Raw genomic sequence first — 20,868 nt, forward strand, 5'->3', positions numbered from 1 at the left:
ATAATAGCTGCCGCCGTCGAGCGGCTTTTATATTCCGCGCATTTCGTTTGGCCTGCCATTCGTTCTCTTATCGGAATGTCCTGACACCTTCGCCTGGTCGCCTTGCGACTCATGTTTGAGGAATGCCGAAGGAAACGCCGGGGTGCGAGAATGCGGTCGTAACTGGCTGAAATCGTTTTATGCGTCTCGCAGTCGCGTCGGTATTGTTGGTTTTCATACAGCGAGCACGCGCGCGTGTCAGTAACGAGCTAATTAATTTATTGGCGCCGACTTTTATTGCTTACTTTATATGCGAGCACGCATTTGATGCGATAATTTGCGTACTATAACAAATTCACTTGGAGACGTTCCACGGCAGCAAAATTCAATTAAAATGCGCTTTATTCTCTTCTACTCACTGCTTAAGCCACAGTTTCATTAAAAAAATTGGTTGTGGATACTGGATGAATATTGAAAATGTTTAATCGTTCAGCAATTGGAAATGAAATTGGGAGTGATGAAGGTACAAATCAAAAAAGCCTATTGCATTTATCCAGATCGCAGTTGGTTTTAATGAAGTCATTTATATTCAGTGTTTTGTTCGAAATCAAGCAAGGAGCACGTTTTATAGTCGAAATTCGGAAAATAATTCTATATTTGTTTTGAATCGGAACCGCGGCAGGTTGCGATTATATTTTTAGAGCAGTGATGATTTATTTATTCTTTGTGTTCTTACTTACATACAAGCATAAAAGAATAGGTATATTCAATGGAGAATAATTTATAAAGTTTCTCAAAACTGACTTCGTGACATGAAGCCATTGATTTATTTCAGTTATGGAAATACCTCATCTGAAAATTTTATACTGTCGACTTATTTTAAGTATTCCATTTTATTCAATTCTCGGCGAATGGAATTTTCATTTTTTATGCGTTGAGCTTTTGATATAATTTAATCAATAAGCACCCAGGTGTATTTATAATGAATATATTCCGACTGTATATTTTGATAACTAAAAGCAACTGTCAATTGAGGGTATTTTCAATATTCTATTTCTGAAGCACATTCTTTCAATGTTTGAAGTGTTTTCTAAATCGATTGTGAATAACATAAAGCTTCACTGGAACGCATTGCGTTTTTTTTTTTTATTGAGCCTTAAAATCCCTGGAAACATAAAAGAGCTCGAGGGATGCGTTGTTCGATCGTTTAATTGCCACATAAAAAACGTTTTAATTTGCGGCAAAAATACACCTTGGGGGTACAGAATTTTAGGTGTACCTACATATTTTGCATTCTTGTTAATGTGGTTGATGAAAACGGATCGCATTCCATATAAATATCTTTTGCGAAATAAATTAAATTTACAAGAATTATTTTTTAAATTATAATAAAAACAATATGATAGGTATATAAAACTGGAATATTCTACATTGCATCACGTCGAATCTCATTCTAAATTCTCTCCGCATTTAGTCTTCTGGCTAAATTGAAACGTTAAGCGTTTCGCGTTAACTGGCGCGTTCGACGTTTGATTAGCTCGATAAAGCTGCTTCCAATCCACGTTTAAGAGGAGCTTTATTACAACGTGCTTCGTTCATTTCGTATTTGAGGGCTAGACACTGCGCTTTTCAAAGAATTCTAAATTAATGTAAGAGGTCTACAAGGATTTATAGGCGTTCGTAAAAGAACTATAAATTAAATTAAAAATAGTGCAATAAGTCGGTAAAATAAGGTTTTTGAGGTTAATTGAGTAAAGCTTTGTATTTTTAAAATATCATAGCAGAAATAATGATATTGAAAATTAACCAAAATAGCAGAGTGTGTGCTTTAAATCCGCTTACGAGTTCCGAAATATGTCGCCTACGTATTCCCTAGAGTCCTGAACGCTTACATGTTTCACTGTTCCAAAAGGGCGAATGTGTGGGCGATTTGTTCCGCCCCCGTATGCATATTGAATTCACTTTGAACGTAAAATAACTCAACAGGTGGATTATTATTCCTACATTCATTATTAATATTGTTTGCACTGATACGTTTTATGTGTTATATTTGTTGTACACTTTATTTGTACAAGTATAGTTATCCATTATTTTTTCCGGAATATTTAAATTGAGTATTCAAATTTATACAGATATGCAAATTTATCTTTGGGCAGAGGATGTAGCGGTTAACAAGCTTGTAGTGTGTGGCTTATCGACATTCAGCGTGCTCGACATCGTTCGGCCGAATGTTTGAAATCGCTGTGCGACCCTATCGATTCGAATCGCAGATATTATTAAAGGGACGTTAATTGTCTTTATACAGGTGAAATCCATTAGTGACCTTTTATGTGTTCCATTCTGAGTTTCCATCATCGGGCCATTCGCACTTTACCCTTCCACTTTTTCTTACTCATATACACTATGTTTAAATTCGCATATGCGAATCTTTCGGGATTCCTACACTTGATTTATTTCGGTGAATGTGAATGATTTAATATCATCTGAAGACTGAGAATAATTTTAGTCCAGATGAAAGCGATATGTAGATTAGGGAATATTTCCGGTTTGCCTGAAAGTGATCACGACCATCCTCGTGAGCCCTCGTGAGCGTGACAAATCCCAATATCACAATTCGATTCGCAGAAAATCGAATCTGTCTATCGTCATGACGTGCTTCTGTCACTTGCATGCGATGTAGGTGTAGGTATGTTTTTTTATCGATGTACGAAGAATCATAAGTGTGCTCAGCACGTGTGCAGGGTGTCAAAGTTTAAAAGGTTGTGGAGGCGGCACACACTACCTGGGAGCAGACAGACAGCTGTTTGCGTCGATATGAAAGGTGCATCAGGGACAATCAACGCTCGTCGTTAAGGGTGCGCGCTCGCACGTCCACATGCATTCACAGGATTGTCGAGAGATTGTTGCTGCGATGGCCGATTTTGAGTGGTTCGTCGAATTGCGAGTGGATACACGAGTGGAAGCTTCGCTGTCATCCCGGCCGGCATCGTCTATATTCTATTTGATGTAGAATCAAAATTCGGACCATTTTTACAAAATCCTCTACTTGACAATCGAGGAAAAAGTTTATTTTTTAAAATTTTCGAATGTGAAGTGCACAATATTAAATTACGTTTGAAGGGCAATTTTGTCCAGCTGTAAAAACATTTTGACTCTACTCTACAAGTAATAATTACGTGTTTCAATCATAGCGTGAGTCCATCACATTCTGAATTTACATCAATTTGAAAATATACACTCGTACAAGTAATCTAATTATCCCTTGCCGCTGGTGCAAAACACAGAATTGAAAATTCACCCGAATGAATATTCAAAATTTTCGCCGCCAGGGTGACGCCATAAAACTATTAGTTTATGCGCGGGTACTATTCTTTCGGCAAAACAATACTGCCAAACATTGTAACGCGAGATGAAAGCATTTGTGTTCCGAAATGCACTCGATTGTATTACATATACAAGAGTAATGCTCGTAATACCTGCATGTGTTGGAAAGCTGCGATGTTCATTCAGCCACTCGACAACTCGCCACAGGCTAGCCAGTGTAGGTGTACAATGACGCCAATGCAATTTCAATGCGGCAACTGCAGTGTTTCTAGTTTTGTCGGCGACGGTTTACGTTCGTAATGCCAGACATCGATTCCCACAACAACGACACTGATATAAATAATTAAGGAATGCATAGAGTCATTCCTGGAATTCTATTTCTGTATCACAACAAGTTTAAGTATAGATCTTCTTGAGTTGTGATTAATAAAGTTTTTCCGATAAAGTCATGTTTGATTAGAGTGAATTTTACTACGCCGCAAAACTCTTACAAGTTTTATTGCCAAAATTACTTGACAAAATAACCCGCAACGCATAATTTGTTTTTTCGTTCTTTTCTTTTTCCTTCTTCTTTTCTTGTACTTTTTTTGTGTGTGCAATTTGCTTTTTACGAACTCCGCGTCATTTTGCTTTGGTTCAATCGTAAAATTGTGCCCTGTTTTGTTTCGATTCGCCGTTAACGGTGTACCTATCAATTAAATTACGTTGGAACGCACGCAATATTCCGATTCAACACGTTTCGTAATTTTTTTCCCTTTCGTAATGAAGGTCTGAACGAGTTTATTTTCTTTTTAGATAAACATTTTGTGGCTGCGCTTACCTCAACTGTACCTATAATGTAACTTAAATAAACAACACTCTTGTGCACTTGTTCACGTTAATTAATTTTAATTAATAAATTGGTATTGCCGGATAGTGTAAAACAAACTTTATTAATTTACTTTTTTAACTAGATGCTTACTAAAACTATTTTTAATTACTTAATAAATAGTATCAGAACTGGTTTTATTTGAAATAATCCATGAATAACTTTCAAGTGTTTTCTGCTGAACGCTTTTTGAAAACAAAATTTCTGTGGCGCCGTTGCGTTCAAGCTATTGTTATTACTCGTTTGGCCTTTGCCCTTTCGCCCCCGTACAAACCGCACGCCCTCGGCAAAAGTTTAAAGTTAAAAGTGATAAAAGGAAAATGCCAAGAAGCATTTCCGAAACGCCGCACCTTGCCGTACAGAATAAAACCCCTTCAAATAGATAAAACACTTTTACTGGCGTAACTAAGAAGTAGCAAAAAATACGCCATGAGTTGGTCACTCAAGGTACGTTAAGAAAAAATCTGCTTTAAATAAAGCTTAACATGCCGGGGTCTTTGCCACTACGAAATGACGCCAACGTTATTTCTTAGATACATCCGAGATTTCCGGAGATTTATCGATGCATTATGCGCCGAGGACAATAAATCCAAGATACGCTGATAGCGAAGAGTCCTTCGTCGCGCTCAACTAACATCCAAAGTAGTTCGCAAGTTAACGGCGCTCGGCGCGCGGACATCGACCGTAGTGCGACCCCTAAGCCTATTCAAAGGATGTTATATGACCCTATAAGTTATAACCATATTCAGGCTACATCCAGCGTTTTTTTTTGTGTGTTTTTACGAGAACACAACGAAATAAAACTGAAAGTGTTGCCGCGGCAAATCTTTGAAATATGTCGTACTTTGATGTCGTGCATATGCACACTGCAAAAGGTAGGAAATCTCATTAGTCGTGAGAGTTTTTTTTTATGCCATTCCACAACGCTCATTAGAGAAGAAAATGAGCTGCGTCGACATAATTTTCATACAAATGCACTTCTGGTGTTCTTTACCGTTCGACACGTATGCTTTTACTTTCATGATTTTCTACCTCGACGTCGTCAGCGTGTGCACCCGACGTGTAATGGAATTGACGTAAAGGACGACGCACCGACGCAATCAATGTCACTCCCAGATGTTAATGTGCATCTAAATTATGAAATATGCTAGCCGTGCATTATGCTTTAACTACTTTTGTGTATGTTTATAATAGAAACATCATTAAATAATTTTATCATTTTATTTTTGCAGAATCATGGAAAAGGCAGCTGCATCGTAGAATCCTATACCACAACTCAATTGTAAGTAACAAAAAAATAAAATTTTAAAAATAATATTTTTCAATAAATCTGATTGTGAGTTTTGACAACCATATTCATTCTTTAAAGTGGGATATAATTCTGTACAGAGAATGGAAATGAAATAAATGTACCGTGTCGTTCCCTAAGGTGTTTCAACGCCTACACTCATAACAGCAGTTGTCAGCACTCGCGCTCGCAAAAAAAAAGCGTGAAACAGAACACGTACGTTATGTGTTTATACATAGTCGGCAGGAGCACGTAAAAATTTTACGTTCCGTCAGCGTGCAAGATGGATAATTTGAAAAATGAGCGAAAAGGAAGCGCAAACTATATTTTCCGTGCCATTTAATGTTCTACCCCTCAAGCTGTTCTGCATTCGGCCACTTTCCCATTGCGTCACGCAGCCAACTAGTAGAAACAGCAATTTACGAATATAATACAACGTCGCAATTTCAGCAATTGATCAAACACGCAACAATGCGGTAAATAGTTAAGTAGCGTATTTTTTTTTTTTTGATTTTATTACTGCCAATTTATGAAAGTTTATAATATTTTTTTACTTGGGAAATTAATGATTGGTTGGACGGACTGAGTGAGGAGATATGATATTAATAAATAAATTAATCGTAGACCATATAAAATACCACCCGTCAACCGGCGGCAAGTGGCAATTGGTCTTGGCTGGATGCTTGGAAAATGAATTTATTTTCTCGCACTTACCGCTTATTGCACGCCGGGCTCCACGCCGCGCAGGCGGTTAGCAGGCGGTCCTCACCTAATTAAAAGTTTTTCATCTGCTGCCCTCCGCCACGCGCTAAGGTCGTGTTAATTAATTGTAGTTTTTGATCCGACGTACACATTAGTTAATCCAATTTACACCAACATTAACGAACAATTCAAGAATTTAGTATTTCTATTTATTTTACGAATTATATTGATAAAAATGATTAAATTTAATAAATTTAAATTTCCGAATTAATTTTAAGCGAATTAGAAATAAGGCAGATTAAATATTGGTGTGCCATGCAAATTTAATTTTGCCAAACCACCCCCAAGTCAAGTTCGACGGACGGCTTCGTTCTCGTGGTGTGTGATGGATGAAAAACGCGACGCGACCTTAAATGTCAAGAGTCAATGGCGGCTGCAAACGCTGATGTGGTGACTAATCTTGATCAAGCACTCTGGGCGCGGGTCACGCGAATGCTTTTTTCCCTTCAAGCATTTTGCAATTTATGCGCCGAATAATTTAGATTTGATTAATACAATTCGGCGTGTTTGCACGGTACGCGCGGATACTCGAGAATAATAATTTTATGTTTTGAAAATCGTCGGTGCGTAGGCAGAAGATACGAGGGCGCAAAAACGCAATACGACCAGACGGATTCATTGAAATATATAAAACGAATATGCCCCCGAGGGCAATTCTTTGATTTGCCGAGGAGTTGGGTTCAAACTTGGCCGACTCGCATTGCGAAAGTCGATAAAATGCAAATCCAAAGCAAATAAGATAAATATGGAAACTAATTCCAATCGGAGTCAAAAATCGCATTCAAATAAGAAGCTCATCTCTCATTGCTCCATTTCGACCTCGAACATTGGATTTTTCAACTTTAAGAAACTCGTACTACGCAGCACACTGCTGAATCAATCTGTATGTAAAAATTTGCTGATTTGTTTATGTAAATAGAGATCATGCAGCGTCGTGCATAGTAGCACACATTTTGTTTACACGCCTTGACAATTTAATTATTACACCACGCTTGTAAACACGTGTGACATACTCATGACAAGCCCATAATCGAAAAAATTAATTTCGTACTGTTTGCGCAAGTTGAATTTCGATAAACAACAATTAATTTTATACGGGGTTTTATCAATAAAAATCTATTATTATGCTTCATTTAATTGCCTTCAATTTCCGCGTACGACAAGAAGTGGGTTGTTAGCCGAGCGGGTTAAAATGATTAGGGCCAACCTTCATATATCAAAGTGCCCATGGAGAGCTTGGTGCAGATGGAGATGGCGCCGTCCAAGCGGTCCACTGACTGTCATAGAAAACTGCCAAAAACACTTCTGTCTTTTCCTGGGGGCCGCTCGACGTTGAACTACTAGGCAAAGCGTGGGTAGGAAATACGCGGCGAAGATACGACCGATTGAATGGACCCAGAGCGCAGGAAGAGAGCTGGCGGTGGTGCGGGCAAATGGCTCGCGTTTAACTTGGTCTCTTCCCAGGCCTCGGCGCCCAGTCCTGCGCGCCCAGCCGGCGCAAAAATAAGGAATACGGTCGCCCGCAAAGATAAATGACTTACACAAGGAGGTATAGATTTATGGCTTCTCATAGCATCGACGCCCTGAAGTCGTAGGCCACGCAGCAGCAACAAACCGATAAAGTTGAAAAAGAGTCACATATACAAAGTGTTAGAGAAGTTCTCAACTAGGCCAAGTACCAAACGCAACTTTTGACGTTTTCCAAATTTATTACCACTTAAAAATAGTTACATGCTAAAATATCATATATTAACTTCAAGCAGCATTTTTAAAATTACATTTAACAATATTAATGTTTTTACTGATACTGTATGACCAGTAGTAAAAGAATAAATAACATTGATGTGTCCAAAGAGACAAAATGTTCATTTGCGCGATGAAAACAGCTATAATCGTATATTTTCCAAACCAAATTGCTGTAATTTCTGAACAATGATCTAAGTAACTTGCATGACCATATATCACAATTTTATAACAATTTTGCTAGAAGATGGATACTTTTCGATGGGACTAAAAGCTCCTGACGGTCAAGAAATGTAAACCTGGACGCATTCACAAAACCACTTGTGGGTTCACATTGTCACCTAATGAATATTCAGGGTTAATACATTACACTTACAAACCCAGACGAAGTAAGAGTAGTTGCAAACTCTACTAGTAACCTTCGAAATTCATTTGCTATGGGGTTTATTACTATAGAAACAAGCAAAACGTTTTAATCTTTAGTAAACTAAAGATCTTCCCGATTAATATAACAAGCTTGTGTCTACAACTTCTGCATGAGGTTTTGTATACTATTAGTCGGAATGCTCCGACACAGATTATTCCGATTTGTTTGGTAAAGGGTTAGGTTAGATATCTGGTTTAATACAATCAATTTGTACGCTGCTGGTGTTTCAGGAAAGCTTCGTTGCATTCTAAATTCTACAATCAATGCTGCATGTGCATGTGCTGTGCTTTGGAATGAACTAATTTTTCAAAGTCACTGCTTGCTTAGTTCTACCTTCTTTAGCAGACCGATTGTATCAGAGTCTTGAACATCAAGTTGTGAGGGTCAAGGTAGCAAGGTTGTTGCACACGTCATACAAGTCGTGTTTGATTGCGAAAGTGGCGTGTAGTGCATGAAACGCAAACGAATGCTCCAAAAAAATCTAAAACGAACGCCGGTTGAAAGCTTGCAAAAGCGTTTTGCGTGGTTGACCCCGCCGGCTGACGCCTTCTGCTAACTTTTCGCCACACGTTACGGACTCATTTCCGGCGACTTTGCCCGCCAGCCAGGGCGCGGTATAGGCGCTTATTTCGGCCGTTGTTATACGATTCTTTTAGCTCTCGTTGCCCCAGCTTTTTATTTAGTTTCCTGTCGACTTTTTGCCCAGAAAAAAAAGCGGCAAAGCGTTGTGCATATTCGTCCTGCGCGTTCACTTTCACGATTTTACTCTTTGTAATCTTCCTTTCTCTAGATTATTTACATTCACATAGAATTGAATTGGGTCCTAAACTTTTGCAATTTTCGAATTTTTAATATTTAATTCATACTGTTTTCTAGCGAAGATAAAATACATTTTATTGTCAAAATAATAATTTGATTCAAACAAAACAAGTCGGTTGATTAAAAAATCAATTTCAATAAAAGTGGGCCAACAAATTTCCGCACCTTCGAGAATAGCATTCAAACAGGAAACGAACAAAATGAAAGCAAAACAAATGCGGACAAAACATCGCGTAAACGTTCCGTGAAATCGGCACGTGAATCGTGCAAAGTGTGTGTAATGGTATGTACGCAATTGTTTTCAAATGCAGAGCACTTATCACCCCGCGTCGGGTTGATTGTTTTTCAAGCCTACGGTTACTACGTTCGTAGTACACGCGCGTCCTCCTGTCCTCTCGTCTACTTGTTTTCCTCCAGCGGGCTTCCCACGCCCGCGTTGACGAAAACCCCCGCAGGATAATCATTTACGAAGGTTTAAAACATCGCAAACGGGATTTTCCGCAAGCTTAAACCATCGAACGACCCGGTCGCCGTCAGCACTTTTCTGTTGATCCCACCCGATAGCCTCGCCTGTCGTCGATGAAGGAAAAAAATCCTTTCCAAGCGCACAACAAGCACCCGCACAAAAAATCCATTATAATTTACTACAAACTTGGCTGAAATTAAATAGATGAATCTTTGTTGTCGAATGCAGATGATATAGAAATTAAACCCAACCCACGCCGCGAGGTTGACGCGATATAGTAAGTGCGGGTGGATTAACAAGTAGGGATTGCGTGAGCGTCGGGCGGCTTGAGGTAAACAACAAATGAACAACTGAATATCAAATACGCGCTGAGTCTTTATCCTTTGGGGACCTCTGGGAGTTTGCCTGTGAGAAAATTTTCGAGGCGAGCCTACGCAACGTTATTAGGTGGTAAAGCAGAAACGGTTTGCGGTTTGCGCTGCGAAGGCGGCGAGACAACGCTGAGAGCGACGGATGTGACTTTCTCAGCAGGACTATAGCGTCTTAACACTTCTTTGTAGGATGTCAGGAGCTTGTAAAAGCGTAATTCGTTTAAGTTGATTAACTCTGTAATATTAATTACACGCATAGTTATTGCTACGTGTACGCTAATGAGTTGGAAATATGATAACATTTTAGCTGTGTTGCATTTTAAAAATTTTTAATGAATGAAGAGTTTTTTTGTTGGTGCAAAAGTAGATTTTACGTACAGGTGTAAGTAATGTAATTCATCAAGCGAAAATTGTGTTTGATATTTACATAAACTCGACAAGATGAATGAATAAGTTTTGTAAACGTAGAATTTTAATTAACAAGGTGTTTAGCCGTCCGAGCTTGATATCTTTGAATCTTAGATACATCTTCTCATTCGCGACGTCTTCTTGTTTTTCTTCTGTTGGGAAGTAGGGGAGACTGGGTACGGTTGTGACAATTTGTGTTTGATTACCAATAGTTTTGTTAATTTACCAGTTAGATCGAAGAAAAGTAACTTTTATGGTAATTTGTACATTTATCTATACAAGAATACTAAAATGTTGGCCCTAAATACGACGTATAACTAATAAGATAAATTTAAAAAAAAAAGTCAAATTGTCACAACCGGCCACACACCAAGGACGGTTGTGACAGTGGTTGGGTGCGGTTGTGACATGCAAAAACATACACTAAAATGGCCATTCTCTTGGCAAAAATCTAGTGCATTAATATGAATGTGAGAGGAATGATTATCCAGCAATAGAAAAACTTGATGTGTTACAGAAGAATTTCTTAAAATGTTCGAGAATGAGGCATCCTGCATCCAACCTGAAGGATTTACAGTTCCAATTGATCACACCGGTCCATCTCTAACAAAATGATCATGATAACGTACTCACGGGAATACAAAAAAAGGAGGAATTGCGTTACCTAAGGCATTGACTGCAAAAAAGCATTTAGAAGCAAAAAAGAACGACTATAGTAATGTCACAACCGTACCCACAAAATTTGTCACAACCGTACCCGAACCTCTTTTTCGAAAACAAAAATTCGCCATGGCTGTGTCAAATAATCTACGTAAAAAGTAAATGCTTATAAATAACTACAAATGTTCAATTTAAAACAAACAACAAAAAGGGGTAATCTATCTGTATACAAACAACAATAATTATTAAAAGAAACCGTACAAAAATATTTACTTTTGACTGTCAAAAAGCAATGTGGGCTCCTAGTTATGTTAACGTCGCGCAATAACTGACCAATACTAGAGAAAGCGTTCAAACTTGCAAGCCGCTTCTTTATCCTCTTGCACCCTCCCCCGTATGACGTATAGTTTTGTTATTATAACGACTGTCACTACCGTACCCTGGCACAACCGTACCCAGTCTCCCCTAATTAAAATTCTCAAATTTCAGCCGAAACCGAAAAGTTTTCCAACTGCTTTCGTGTCTCCGTTGCGCACCCAAACTGTCTGCATTCAGAAAAACATCAGGTTGCAATTCTATGATTCATTTAAATGAACGTTTAATTAATTAAAATGTTTAATTATTCACCATTAATCTTAATGCATAACTTTATTTTCGTCCGGCGCACGAATTAAGAATTGTGTGGCAATTAAAACTTTTAATTATAAATCCAAAAGAAAAATAGTTGCAAAATTATCGTTGGTTGGTATACGCGTATTTACATACTTCATTCAGGTTCTTTTTGCTTTTTTAATACTTTTAGTAAGCTAAAACTAATTACAATTTTTCCTTATCATATAATAAATTGGTTCATTTTTCATTCAAGCAATACGCCCATTTGAGATTTACAAGTGTTACGATTCGTTAGATGGGAAAACTTTTTCAATTAATGATCACACGTTTTTTAATTACTTACCATTAAATTCCGTTTTGTCATTTTACGCTCAACGACTTCAACGTTCAACGAACAAAAACGTGCGACAATTTCAAACACCAACAACGCGGAATGCTTGAAAGCAATTAAAATGAATGTGAAGCCAGTGATGTAGTGAGCACTGAATGCACATTGGCGAAACTTCGATACGCCATTCATTAGTAAATTAGTAAAAATTAAAATCAATAGTTGGCTACAAATGGTTTGTAACATCCTTTAATTTAGAAGTATCGACGAACAACATGCCAACATAAAAATTTAAAACATTTTTATTTCGCGATATTTTACAATTTTAATCAAATATAAACCGCCAACAATCATTACATCGGTTGATACTGCGAAATTTGTCATGAATATTAAAGTCATGTGTACAAATTCAACTGAAAATAATTGTATTATCTGGGGAAATCCTAAATAAAATACATATAAAGTTTTAATTTATTCATAATGGGTTCTAATAACTTTATACCTATTGCTATGAATGCATATAATTCAAGTTGAATTTCATTCGGTTATAAAGTTATTTAAACTTTATCATTATCGGAATTTCATATTTTACCAACTATTATTAAATTTTAATTCCCATTTTATACAAATCTAAAAAAAAATTACAGCTTTATTTTTTGTAAATTATTGTTGATAAATATGCAATGAGACATTTTATAAATAAAATTAAGTTTAGATGACATTAGCTCAAAAATTTACAGACATTCATTAATCAGAGATAAATAGGATCTGATCGCAGCGTCTTAATCTACGAACTATTCTCTATAAGATAAGACAGTTAAAATGGAAATCTGAGCGATGAAATTTTAATTCTTAAGAAAAAAATGCCTAGTGGGGGGTGCTTCATAATTTCTTTCGAGGATTTTTGATAATTAATATCCCTTAAACTAAAAGCGATAGCAACCAACGAATTGCTGATTATGAAAGATTGGAAAATTCTCTATCAGATAAAAATAGAAAATAATTATATTTCCAACAGCTAAAGTTCGAAAAACGCGACTAAAAGTCCTAAAATTGACATTTTTCAATTTTTGCCTATTTTTTTCAATCGCGAGTATCTCGTAAACTAAAAGAGATAAATAGGATCTGTTCGCAGCGTCTTAATCTACGGACTCTATAAGATAAGATTTATTTCGCCATATTTTACAATTTTAATCAAATATAAACCGCCAACAATCATTACATCGGTTGATTCTGCGAAATTTGCAATGAATATTAAAGTCATATGTACAAATTCAACTGAAAATAATTGTATTATCTTGGAAAAACCTAAATAAAATAAATATAAAGTTTTAATTTATTCATAATGGGTTCTAATAACTTTATACCTATTGCTATGAATGCATATAATTTAAGTGGAATTTCATTCGGTTATAAAGTTATTTAAGCTTTTTTATTATCGGAATTTCATATTTTACCAACTATCAAGATTATTTTAAATTTTAATTCCAATTTTGCACAATTCTAAAGAAAATTTACAGCTTTATTTTTGGTAAATTATTGTTGATAAATATGCAATAAGACATTTTATAAATAAAATTAAGTTTAGATGACATTTGCTCAAAGATTTACAGACATTCATTAATAAGAGAAATGATTATCGCGAGTGGTTTTTGTCTGAGTAATTATTCACGTTTATCTTTCACATATAGCACGGCTTAACGACGAGGCCGCCGCCACCGAAACCGCCTCCGCCGGCTCAGTGGCGGTTGCTCTTTTATATCACACTCGATTCGACATAAAACACTATGAGCACTAGTGACGTTAATGTACCTAATTTTTCGACCGGTGTACTCGCAGCGCCAAATTCCCTGAAAATTCTGAACATTTACAGAACAAAGAGCAGCAATATAATTATACCAACTATCTAAATCTATGCCAACCGCGCAAAAGCGCAAAAAGCCCTGAAATAAAATATAATAAATTAAAAAAAAACACCCTCAAAGGCAAGTTAAACTTTTGTATGAATAGAACAATAGATGAAACGAGTTAATTCACTTTATTGTGGGTTAATTGACCGGAAACGACTTTTTCCTAACTTTTTTGCACATTAATATTCCCGCTTCATTGTTTTCGGAACGCCCGCTTTGTTTCATTTTGCTTTCGGCAAGTGCGGGTATCGTAAGATAAATAAATGGCAATGATTTCTTTTTAAATTCGCTAACTGGCTGCTCATTAATTTCTTTTCGCGTAAAAAAGAAAATATATTAACAACTAAACGGGTAACAATTGAAAATGTACACAGTCATCAATATATTCCTAACAGTCAGTATATAAATTGATACAAATGTCGCTATTGATCAAAATGGCGTAGATGGCATCGATGGCACCGGATGTGAACGATGTTGCAGAATAAATCATTACTACTGTCAAGCTTTAAATTTAGTATGATCGCAAATCTCCGCAACAAATGCCTACTACTTTGTTGTCGATAGCATTTTTACTTATACAGTATCGGCAATGAAATATGAATACAATTTTAAAGTACCTGTTAAGAATAGATTTACCATGTAAACGACATGCTAGAAGATGACAACTTTTCATTAAATTGACGTGAAAAAAGAGTAAGCTGAAAATTAATTGTTTACTCTTGAAGTTTAATCACGCTTAATAATGTTATGCCACAACGTACACCTAAAGCAATAGAAAACTTCGCTTATACGCTGTCAGTTTATGGCAAATAAACTTCACTTTCCACCGTATTTACAATTAACGCTAGCTGAAAGGCGAACGCGCGCTTTTCGCTTCTGAATTGGCTTTATGTTTTTAGAACTCCGCTTTATTACGAATGTTGCTTGGAAAAGTTAGTTATTACAGGATTTTTGGCACCGACCAACTTTCCGGGCGCGAAACGAGTGTATAAAACAAAGTGAAGCACGCGCCGCTCGTTCGACTCATTACGTTTGTTAGTTTTAAAAGGTTTTGCGGCCGATACTTTGGCTGCGGCGTCGGTATGAATTCGGTTTCAGTCCCAGCGACAGCATGCATGTCAAAGCAAGCAAAAAGTTTGGAGTTTCTAGTGTTTGCGGTAATAACGTTGAGATTTATCGTTGTTGGTGCGCATTCAGTATTAGTTTTACGATAGCACAAAACGCGCGCATTCTTCTAGTTCGGCTCGGGCCATCATCGTGAAAACTGAATGACCAACTTTAATGTTGCTGATATAAAGTTGCAGTACGTGCCGAAAGAAAACATCGAACTGATCAACACTACTAAAAATCGGACTTTCGCACTTTATGTATAAGTGAATTTAGCATCACATACAAATTAATAAAAAAATGGTTGTTATTCGCTGTTGTGCACTAGACCTACCACAACATTAGTAAAATTACCCGAATTATGTTTCGTAATGCATAGTGTAAATATTATTGTCCCACTAATTAGCCATAGCATTCTAAATGAAGCACTCTTCATTGAGTCTCGCCGAACTTTATCACAATTACAATTTAATTTAAGTAGCAATGCAGCGCCGCAGACTATATTAAGTTTCTATTAACATCTAATTGCCAATAAATCTACTAATTAAATATACCAATACAATTGCACACAAATACATATCCCACCGCGGGTAGACTACATTATTGCCGTTAATTAGTTTGTTACTGGGCACAATGACTAAATTTGTAATTACACAGAGAGATAATTTCATTATTTTACGCATTTTCAGTTTTATTACAACTTTTACACGCAGGCTCGTATATACTGATTGTTTGCAATTTTGCAATGTTTGTTTGTAATTAACATCTAATTGGTTTAATTTATTTTGTCTTCTGACTTGTATAAGGCTATTAGAACATATAGAGATGTAATAATAAAAAATTGTACTAACCTTATCTTTTTTCGGTTCCGTTGCCTTGAAAATAGAATTAAATTATAATGAAGCACGCATCTTTACAAAACCGTATCACAATTTAAATTAATTTTCCAATTCAATTAAAATGTTATAATTATAATGTAGATTTGTCATGATAACTGTAAATTAATAATAATCCGTACGCGTTTGTGAAATGTGAAATTACTTTTGTTCGTCACATGTCTTTAAACTTGCGCAGCAACTCGTAAAATAATCGCTGTGGACTTCCAGAACTCGGCTCGTCGTACCCACTCGCGATTAATAACTTCCCGAACAATTAATAAATAAAGCAAACGTGCACGCGAATTTAAATCACGCCGCTCGCAGGTTGCACGAACATCTCACGAAACTAATTACGCGCGTAAAGCTGATGATTACCACTCGCGACTTGCGATTCGTTATTAAATTAAGCATTTTACACGTCGAGCCGGCTGTAATGCACATGTGCGGGCGTCTAATTTAGAAGAAGCAAACAAGAACAATGCCACCGAAATTAAATTCCACCTCCATGATATCAAGTTTCACAGAATCACTCATCAAACGTGTCGGTTTTTTTTTTGCGTAAATATCCTTTGACGCGGTAATAAGCGTTGCGAACGCGACAAACCACTTAGGAGATCAATCGACAAATGACACTAAACACTTGTACGAGATAAATCTGTTAGTATTGTATTAACATTTATATTATTTTGCTCGTGTGGAAATGAGTTATTGTCAGGTTTGAAACTTTTATTGTTTACCGTTTGCTCATTTACCGTTTCCGCATGATATTTAAATGTATGTTTCACCCATCGTCGTCCAATTGTGGAAACCGTGGGCGGCGACGATTTGAATATGAAAATATCTGTACGCATACTAAATGCACGTGTTGTTTATGTCTAAATTAGTTCATAGTTGCCTCTGTGTAGCTGGAATCGTTGATCGGTAACAAGTTGGTGTTTCGCGTGTCTGATGGATTTATTGTCGGATTGCGGATATAAAATTATATCCGCTCATTCATTGAATTGATTACCTTGATGTCAGTGTTACGCAGTAATCTATTTTACGTAAAAGTTTATTTTATTTTATTGTTCCCAATGCAATAATTGATTTGATTTTAATTCAGTTCGAATTTATTCATAATACTTCAATTGTTGTCTGAAAGAAACTTTCTAACCAGCAATTAAAAATGGTTTAAAGTGCATAGTTACCACACTAATGCTGGTATGCACTTCTATGCGAATCGTATACAATGTAGTATGTATAAATTTTGGTATTGAGCCCAAACAAGTTGAGTATAGGATCGCTTTTGCGGTTGGTATTGCTTTATAACAGCGTAAAATACCTTCCGCTAATATTAGTTCTTCCTTGGTTTCGAAGGGCTTCGATACACGAACTGAAAAGTTCGTAGTTAATCTGGATTAGGAACTTGTTTCGAAGCAAAGCCGCAACGTAACTCTCATCAAAGTGTGTTTTCTTAACCGTTTTGTGTATTCCATTCGCAAGGCTATATTTTAAACTTTGCAAGAGAAAAAAAAATAAAGAATGTTTTTAATGGCGAATTTAAGTTTTAAGAGTGCATATATGAGAAATTGCAAGACAACGTCAAAAATAAGTTAGTAATTGTATCTCGTACTTATTATTCAAATGTATAAATGGTAAATATAAATTAATTTTATGCTTCAAAACACTATATTTGTAAATTTAAATAATTTAATTTACAAAAAAACATAAAACCATGTCATAGAGATGTGCTTTATTTCCATTTCGGGTATAAATGCGTACTCTTTTAAATGTTAAATATATTTCATTTTTTACATTGTACAAAATTTCCATTTTACATTATATTATTGTGCTATAACCGGCGTTTATTTAACTGAACATACTTATAAAAATGATTCTCAGTTAATATGATAATCTTTTTTCGCCGATTTTTGATAGTGAATATCTTCTACACTAAAAGCGCTAAAATCCAACGAATTGCTCATTTATGAAAGATTGGAAAATTCTCTATTAGATTTAAATATAAAATAATTAAATATCGTAGGGTAAAAGGGCGAAAAATGTGATCAACAGTGCTAAATATTAATTTTTTTCTTTGTTTTGAATACAACAACTATGAAATGAGAAAAAACTGTTTCTAAAAAGATATTTTTAGATCATTTATGATTGAAAATCTGTTTATTTTAATGTAATTCACTCGATACTTTCTTTCAATAACTGGTATTACAATGTGCGTCAGAACTTTAAGAAGACACCGAAGAATCAACACTCAATGTTTGACGTCACTGAGCAATAAAAGCTTCTTCAGGACACGCGTCTATTCGTACTAAAGCAATTATCGTTTCATTTTGCTGTAGAATTGTGGGTGTATGTCTCCTATTGATAAAAAAAAGTACTTTGTGTCAACAGTGAAAAGCTCAACAGGTTTTCCATTTTTATCTTGTATGGAACTATAGCATATCAAATTTTCTAGCTGTTGAATTATTTATTAATATAACGAGAAAAACTATGTTACCAGCGTGTATACCACGAGAAGACCAGACATAAGAAAATAAGGACTAAAATATATGATTGCATGCAGAAGCCCATTAGGAAAAGAAATGAGAATCTAAGCGCCTTATATTGTCTTTCAGGCGTTGCGGCGTTGGATCATTATATAAAACCACTAGCCGTAGACAAAATTGAAATTCTCAGAGATTCGCTACCCGCGATGGTGAGATTCCATAATTTTCAATTTTATTTTGTATCAAATTCGAAAAAAGCTTGAAATTTTCAAAATAGAAATAGAGGAGATTTGTAGTGTAAAATTGTAGTGACAATTTCTTCCACTTGTTGATTCATTACTTACGCCTGATTTTTGTTGCTTTAACTACCACTTTTTTACTCACTCTAGTTTCCCTGTCTTCGGTGCAGTTTTAGTTAAAAAATTTACGACATTGGTGTAATTGGAAGACTCCTTGCATGCAGTAAATGTGCCTGCAACCAATGTGTAACTTGTAAAAGGTGATGGCATTCTGGATGTTACACATTGAATTGAGGCTCTGCACTTAACGCGTAAAGCTCAAAGCTTTGAAGGCACAAAACTAACCGAGCGTTCGTTCTAGCCCAGCTATTGCTTCCAATCCATTGCGTTCACATATACCATGAGGATTTAATAAAATGTATTCAACAAATGAAAACAAATAAATAACTCTCACAAAAATCAATAAATTAATTAATACGAAGAGAGTAAAAAATTTACTTAATATTTTATGTTTAATTATATTTTTTTCTGAAATTAAATATTAGTTGAAGTTGTCAATGTTTTATACACCAGGCAGTATAACCCGGATTCGTGTTACTATTTTAAGTACGTTCGGGAAGTACAAATACCCAACGGAACCGAACGAAACCAAAAGGAAACGAAACAATTAACGATAAAAGAAATATTTCTTCCTGGTGTATCCATTTCGACCGTGCTGCAAGTAGTATTTATCTTCCACGGTTAAAGATCTTTTTATCTTTTTTAACCTGGTAACAACGTATTTAATAAATAAATATTATTACGCTCAAATTTACAAAACCAAAACCAACTTTCTGCCAGTGATGATAAGTGAATTGTATTGTACAACCGCAGGCTGGTGGCTGTGACAGAAAGCAGGATAATGCGTCTTATGCCCATTGAGCTCTCTGCCTAATGAGGTCCGTCACGCATTAAGCCCACAACCCGCGAGTTCACAAATCGCTAACTATGTAACGCAACCAACGAGACGAACAAAAAACCTTTTGAAGATCATCCTTTCTCACATTTTCATCAAAGTATATCTGCTAACTAAGACTCGTTAATATTGTGCCACAGCGTTAAATTTGTTTTGAAAAAATCATTTCAAGCGAAGAAGCAAATGTAAAGAATATAAATTAACTATTGTAAATTTGTTATTCTTTATTTGTCTGTATGAGAAGATAAATTGAAAACAATTCTGACTGCAGTGATCCCAATTATTCGGCCGGTTTTGCTCGGAAAACATCAGAATTAATTTGCGCTGCATTGTTTGTTGGTGAATTAGAAGCACATTGATTTGGAGTTTGAAGTGTGGTCGCAATTTAGACAAGCATATTGGGCGGCATTGTGCTACGGCGTTCGATCGGTGCGTCGACATTATTGGGCGTCTTTGAGCGCCGCACCCGGGTCCGCACATTGTGTCCGGCAGATACTCATTTGTCAATAGGTTTGTCAATTGCGCGAACAGCTATAATTCCCTGAATGTTTCCGCATACAACGCGACATAATCAGAACGTGTACCGTCATCACACCGGGCACCTATCCAGTCAGTTAATCTACGATACTTACTTACAAATAAACGCAATATACGAGTACACGCGACTACTTAAAAATACGTTTTTGAAGTTGTGGAAGTCTACAATGCTAAGCATAGACATTGCATTTGAACTATTATCGAATAAGAGAAGTTAGCATTACCAAATATCATTGAACAACTGTAAAGTTTAAAATTAATTACTTACAAACAACTGTATAACTTGAGGCGTTCGCATAACTCCTCTTTAAATACCGATTCCGTTTGGGTCTCTCGAATATTGAGATAAACTAACACCTATACAATTCGTTTGCATTTCCAAAACTAAGTAGAAAATTTATTATTTTTAATGTAATTTGATCTTATTCTTTTGATAAAGTTTTAAATCAATGATAATTAACACCTTAATGTAGCAATATTTGTTAATTTTAAGACCCTGTATTCTCTAACAAAGTTTTAGGCAGACAATTCGCTGCATTTTGCTGAAGGGATCAGCATTGCCATTTGGGGTTCGATTATTAACACGATAATGAAATTAACACGACAGCCATAACCGTCTATTACTTCGACGTGCATATTAGAATTTAGTTTGATTTGTACGTGGATTTAGAACTATTCTAAGCCTAATCCAACTACGTAATAGT

General features: G+C 36.0%; 1 protein-coding gene and 1 long non-coding RNA gene across 2 annotated transcripts in view; one reads left to right on the forward strand and one right to left on the reverse strand.

The window, feature by feature from the left end:
• Oamb (Octopamine receptor in mushroom bodies) overlaps nucleotides 1-16,035 on the reverse strand; it is a 40,399-nt gene extending 24,364 nt beyond the window's left edge. The window contains exon 1 of the mRNA XM_065299304.1: nucleotides 15,924-16,035. The gene's annotated coding sequence lies outside the window, so the exon portion shown is untranslated. The remainder of the gene's footprint in view (nucleotides 1-15,923) is intronic.
• Nucleotides 1-20,868, forward strand: part of LOC135789464 (uncharacterized) — a 32,270-nt gene that overhangs the window by 4,867 nt on the left and 6,535 nt on the right. The window contains exon 2 of the long non-coding RNA XR_010547570.1: nucleotides 5,404-5,453. This is a non-coding gene — a long non-coding RNA (uncharacterized lncRNA). The remainder of the gene's footprint in view (nucleotides 1-5,403; nucleotides 5,454-20,868) is intronic.

This window comes from Atheta coriaria, unplaced genomic scaffold (genome assembly GCF_025399875.1).
Source record: "Atheta coriaria isolate IRGN ID8LTWV9N9 unplaced genomic scaffold, Caltech_Dcor_3.1 hic_scaffold_3_pilon, whole genome shotgun sequence".
In the NCBI taxonomy this organism is placed as follows: domain Eukaryota; kingdom Metazoa; phylum Arthropoda; class Insecta; order Coleoptera; family Staphylinidae; genus Dalotia; species Dalotia coriaria.